The sequence below is a fragment of the Sminthopsis crassicaudata genome, chromosome 1 (genome assembly GCF_048593235.1).
Source record: "Sminthopsis crassicaudata isolate SCR6 chromosome 1, ASM4859323v1, whole genome shotgun sequence".
NCBI classification, from domain to species: Eukaryota; Metazoa; Chordata; class Mammalia; order Dasyuromorphia; family Dasyuridae; genus Sminthopsis; species Sminthopsis crassicaudata.
The window spans coordinates 642,017,014-642,023,660 of NC_133617.1; the positions used below are offsets into that span (position 1 = coordinate 642,017,014).

The following is a 6,647-nucleotide window of genomic DNA, read 5'->3' on the forward strand; positions in this document are numbered from 1 at the left end:
ATATATTACCAATAAAGTCTAGCAGTAAGACATAGAAAAAGAAATCCTATTTAAAATAATTGCAGACAATGCAAAATACTTTGGAGCCTACCCACCAAGACAAACCTAGATATAATAGGAAAACTTTTGACACAAAAACGTCAGATCTAAATAACTAAAAAATATTAATTGCCTACCTAATTTTACTTTTCATTTCCATACCAGTGAAACTATGAAAAAGTCAGTTAGAAAAAATGAAAAATTTAACCAAAAAAAAAAGAAAAAAGGAAAACAAAACAGATCAAGAATATCAAGGGAATATATATATATATATATATATATATATATATATATATATATATATATATATATATATATATATATATTAAGTAAAGGAATATTGGCTAGCATTAACAGATTGTAAGCTGTATTATCAAATGATAATCATTTAAATAATCTGGTAATGGCAAAGAAATAGAATGGTAGACCAATGGCATAGATTAGACATAAAATAAAATACATAGTAGTAAATAATCATAGTAACCTATTGGTGAATAGACATTGTTGGGAAAACTGGAAAGCGGATTAGTAGAAACTACATACAGATAAATATCTTACATTGTGCAACATAATAAGGTCAAAATGAGCCCATGGTTCAGACAAAAAAGGTGATATTATAAATAAAGTATAAAAGCATGGAATATATTACTAGTCAGATCTAAAGATAAAGGAAAAATTTATGACTAAACAAGAACTAGCATTATTGAAAGTAAAATAAATAATTTTATTACACTGAATTAAAAGGGTTTTCTACAAACAAAATTGAATATAGTGAGGATTAGAAGAAAAGTAAAAAATAAAGCAAATTTGGGGAACAATTTTAAAGACCTTATTTCTCAAGTATATGAAAGAACTGAGTCAAATTTATAAGATTATGAGTAAATCACCAAAGGACAAATGATCAAAAAAGCCAAATAGTTTTCAGAAGAAATAATTGCTATTTATAATTATATAAAATGGTTTAAACCATTCTTGATTAGAGAAATGCAAATTCAAACAATTTTGAGATACTTCCTTACACCTATCAGATTAGCTAATATGACAGAAATGAAAAGTGACAATGGTTGTAGAGTATATGGTAATATAGAGACACGAATGCACTTTGGTAGAGTTGCAAACTAATCCAACTATTCTAAAGATTAATTTATAACCATGCCAGAGAGTTGTAAATCTGTCCATACCCTTTGACCCAAAAGTACCAGTGAGTCTATATCACAAAGAAATGAAAGAAAAAGGAAAAAGGCTTATGTGTGCAAAAATGTTTATAGTAGCTCTTGTGGTGGCAATGACTAATATAAAAATATTTTCCATGACTACCCATGGATCATCTAAATCAAATTGCTTATTTTCCCAAGGAGGGGGGCAGGGAAGGAAAGAGGAAATACATTTGAAACTTAAAATTATTTTTAAAAAATTAAGAATTATTTACATGTAATTTAATCACACACATATACATAGATACATACATACATACATGCATGTGTATATGTAATTGATAAAAAAGAATTTAACTTGATAATCAGAAAAAAAAGTGTAGCTGGATATTGAGGTTGATCACCATATATAAAGTATAGGTAAGATGATAATACCTCCCTTTGCTTTTATTCATTTTCTCATTTTAGAATCTAGGGCAAAGACTAGATTAAATTAATTCATATAAATTTATATTCATATATACACACATATGTATGTTGATATATGTATATTTATATATTCCCCAAGCTCCTCTCTGTGTATTTCCGTCTGTCTCTCCTTTCTCTCTCTCTATCTCTGTCTCTGTCTCTGTCTTTCTTTCTCTCTCCCCCTGCTCCCAGTCTCTCCTTCTCTCATTCTCTATGACTCTCCTTATGGACATAAATATCAGGCTTCCTATTCTCCTATTCAGTAAAAATGAAGAAACCTGTCTATATAATTTAATAATTCCATAGCAAACAAAATAAAGATATAAACAATTATTTTAGTGTATCAGCAGAAAGAATTCACATTCTTATGTGACTGGTGATGCTGACTGCTCAATTCTGAAAAAAATACATTCTCAATATTTCTCTTTGTTACATTTCTTTACAAGATAAAAGTATACCTTATATAAAAGAAGTTCTCTGAATCTTTTTTTTTTTCTGTAATACTTTCCATTCTTCAGGTTGTAGTATCTCCAGAAAAAAAGTTTAGCCTCTAGGATGTCAAGGTTTTCTTCTCTTTAAAAATATAAGAGCATCCATTGTTGCTGTCACAGGGGTTTATGATGTTAATTTTATATATTAACTATATTTGCATTATTTAGTTGAACATATATTGACCCAGTTATCTATACTTTTCATTTTTTTCTCTTTTTGATAAAAAATTAAACTTCCATTGCATTAATGCTATAGATCTTCAACTACTTGAAAACAGGCAAAGTAAAAGCTGCATGACACAAAGGATAGTATTAGGCCAAGAGTCATTTTCCTGAGTTCAAATCTAACCTCAAACATTTTCTAATTTTGTGACCCTGAGCAAGTTATTTAGCCCTGTTTGCCTTACTTTCCTCATTTGAAAAATGAACTGGGAAGGAAATAGCAAATCACTATAGTATCTTTGTCAAAAAAAAAAAAAAAAAAAAAACAAAAACAAAATAATCCAAACAACCAATAGAATTGTAAAGAGTCAGACACAATTGAAATGACTGAACAACATTATCTTCTACTTAGCCTTGACTTCTCCAGGTTACATACTTTCATCCTCTTTAACTGATTTTCATGTACAAGTATGTCTTAGAAATGTTTAACAAGGGATGGAAGGAGTTCATTTTCAAACCATATTTTTGGAAAGTTGTAGAAAAGCTGTAGAAAATGTGAAAAAGATTGTGAAAGATTTCTGTCTTGTATCATACAAGTCATGGTATGCTGGATACAGGGTGAAAGTCAATTTGAAATTTTTCTTGCTTTTTTTTTTTTTTTTAGGTTCATTAACTTTATTTTAAAAATAAAATATTTCTTACAAAAGTGTACACATTTTGTACACTCCTCTGAATGGATGCCAGGGACACATGGACTATTGATACCCTTTCTCCCCTGTCCCACCCCCCAAAAGAAATTACAGTGACCACAAAGCAAGATGTTCACAATAGTTACAGGAGGGGAAAATTATCATTATCATTATTATTGTTATTGTTATTGTTATTATTATTATTAATTATTATTTACCAACAACAATGAACAAAAATAAAATTTACTCTCTCTGATGCTGTCAAAATTTCAATGTTAGTTTTGCTTGCCCTTCTCTCCCACACCCTGTTTGTAAGAAACTAAAACATTACATCTGGTGAACAGCAAAGATTTCACTACACATCAAATGCAATACACCTATGAAGCAGAGGAATGTTGACTTTTTAAACAGAAGCAGATTAAAAAAAAAAAAAAAAAAAAAGATGCAGGACTCCTTCAGTTCTTCACTAGTTTTAGAAAAACTTTCCAGAACACTGCCTCACACTATATAAAAGGAAAAAAAATTGCATTAGAATCCTTCAACATCTGCATATTGCTTCACACTGTTTTGTAGTAAATGCTGTGCATTCTGTATCTGGTCCTGTGTTCCAATAATGGTGATAACTCTATCCTTCCCATTTTGAATGATGCTCCAGATTTATGAAGTACTTTTTTGATCCGCTGACCACTTTTGCCAATAATAGATCCAGCCGAATTTTTGGGAATAGTTACTTGTATTATAATAATGGGTCCACCAAGAACATTGTATGAGCCACAGCCCCCTGCATAAGAATAATGGAAAATCTTATAGGGTGTTCTCTTCAATCATCAACATCACTGTGGAACCACCATAGTCACAGGTTTTATCATAGAAATTGGGATCCTAGGATTGTGCACGTCCTTTGATGGGAGGCTCAGATATAAGATCCAGTATGCTCTTTATGCACTCCACAATCTATCAAGCTTCTCACTGATAAGAATAACTCTATCACTGGAATGAGGACAGCATTCCTTGAAAAGCTTCATAGTTTTCTGCGTGATAGTTTGATTTTAGCACCTTTGATCCCCAATAATTCTTCCTTCCAGACTCTGACGAATCAACAGTCTCAACTAGCAGTCAAAATCACGTCCTTTACAGTGTTGATAATTTAAACATTCCACAGCATCAGATTTGATCAGGAGCTGCATAGTTGCAGTGGGTGATGGCAACTTCAGGCCCTCTTCCAAGGTATGGGTGATTTTCTTCAGAATTCCTTGTTTCAATATCTACACTGATACTCAATATGCACTCAGGGCCACTGTTCTCTGAGACTGAAACACTGGAATTGTGTCTGTCTGAAGTGCTTTGATCTTTTTGCCTCCTTTTCCAATCACTGCTCCAGCATTCTTGCTTTGAAGAAAAGCATGCAGTTCAGCCATCTCTTAAGTGTTTCTAGATCTTATAAAGGCCTGCTCCTCCTTTATATCTTCAGCAAGGTGTTTACCAGATTCACCTTTAGTTTCAGTACTGAGGAAGGTTTTTTCAGATTGCTCAAATTAAATGGGTAAACAATGCCATGAGGCCATCTTCTCTTCTAAGTAGCTGCCCCAGTAGTCCAAGCTAAACAGAGAGCAAGTGCAGACCCCCACTACCCTCCCAATTTGAAAAATTTTAATGTGAAAACTTATACCCTAGAAATGGGCAAATACTACAAATCCTGATTTACTTTATTATATTCATTATCTAAATTAATACTTAACAAGACATCTAAATTCATAATGTATTCTTCATCTACCCTTTATTAACCATTTCTAAGACATATTTTTATGTGAAGATCTCTTGAAGAAGTAGGGGCCTAGAGAAGTGAATATTATTTTACCCCTCCATAGTGCAATAACATGAAAAATCCCATTTCCTCAGAGCTGGCAAAAGTAGGAGCAATATGTGCAAGTTATATAAAGTTCTAAGCAAGAAAATATTTCAGAATATTTAGAGATTTCCAAAAGTGAAATAAAATATCTCAGGAGATACAGATTTCTTCCCGACTTGAAGTCTTCAAGGAAAAGTCTCGTATTTAATATATAGAGAGGGAATTCCTGTTCAGGTACAGATTGGGCTAAATATCCTCAAAGGTCCCTTACAAATCTGAAATACTACAGTTTTATAAAGGTACAATATTTTTGCGATGCTGAGAAATGACCTCAATTGGAAGTCACTGGAGCATTTATGGAACCAAAAACTCAACTGCCTGTGTTTCTCCTCTTGTATTAAGAGCCTTCTTCAAAAGGATTAGCTTTACTCTCTAGTAAAGAAAAAAATTCCTTAGCATTTGAAGCTACTGACACTTTATGTTTAGAGGGTTGATTGAGAGATTACTTTGCATCACAAAGGGATTTCAAAATCATAAAATAATGCAATTGCAAAAGACTATTTTTTCACTGGATTCACTTTTAAATATAAGGAAGTAAAAATTCAAGCAATTCATTTGGAAAGCTTCATGAACATATAACTTACCATGTTCATTTAGGGCAGATGTATATTATATCTCAGTGGTAGAGGGTTTATTTTTCAAGTATTTGGCTATAAAACTAATAGCTGGGCTAGAAAACCACAAGTGTATTTAATCAAGGTTGCCTGTCTAATTTCCTGAGGATTAGAGACAAACCATGATGACTTTCCATTAAAGTATGACATTTAAAAATTTAAGAGAGTGTTATCTAGTCACATTACAATTTAAATTGAAAAGCTATTTAGCTTCAATATCCTTCAATTCCAACTAAAATTTAGTCTGTTAACCACCTAGGATTTTGATTCAATCAAAAATGTTTGTGAATTCACTTTTGCAAATTTAAAAAATAAAGTCATGCTCCTGAAAGCAGTCAATCAGATTTTTCTGCTTTGTATCCACAGAGTACACATACTTCAAAATCATGATTGGAAGGAAATGTTTCCACTAATTTCTTAATAATAACTAGCTTTTATGCAGCACATTTAAGTCTGCAAAGGCTCCCTTATCATATCATTGCTTGAACTCTGTCAACCCTGTTTCCAGTGATTATCCCCATTAACTGCTTTCACTTCTATAAAATTGTGAACAAAGGAGGAGAAAATGTTGAATATATTCTGACTGGGTCATTTGCAAATTTATGTCAAATGAGTTCTTACTAGAACTGGCATCCTTCTACAGCTCCCTTATCAACTCTTTCCCCATTTTCTATAGCAACTCTTATAAGCTTTTTTTCTAACTTCTCAAACTTCTCAAGATTGCTCCTCCTATTGCTCTCTCAGCTAAGAATCTTGTCTCATATTTTATAGAAACCATTGAGGTCCTTATTTTCCTTTCTTCCTCAACTTCTATCATTCAGATGCCTTTTCTCACTATTTCCTCCTTCATCCCATCTCATGCATAGGTGGCATTAATACTTAACAAGACCATCCCTCTACCTTCACAAGCAATCCCATTCTATCTCATCTCTTTCAACAGATTGTTCCCTCTGTCATTCACCTCTTTCACATATCTTCACTCTCTCCCTATCTATTTGGTCTTTCTCTACTGCTCTACAAATATAACCATAACTCTCCCATTCTAAAAAAAAAATCCTTATTTCATCCTTCCTTCTCTGATATTCTATATCTCTTCTACCATTTGTGTTTAAGCCAAATTG

General features: G+C 32.2%; 1 pseudogene; it reads right to left on the bottom strand.

Annotated features, from left to right (window-relative positions):
* Window positions 1-3,807: 3,807 nt before the first annotated feature.
* On the bottom strand, window positions 3,808-4,538 carry LOC141551113 (heterogeneous nuclear ribonucleoprotein K pseudogene; annotated as a pseudogene).
* Between the last annotated feature and the right edge of the window lie 2,109 nt (window positions 4,539-6,647).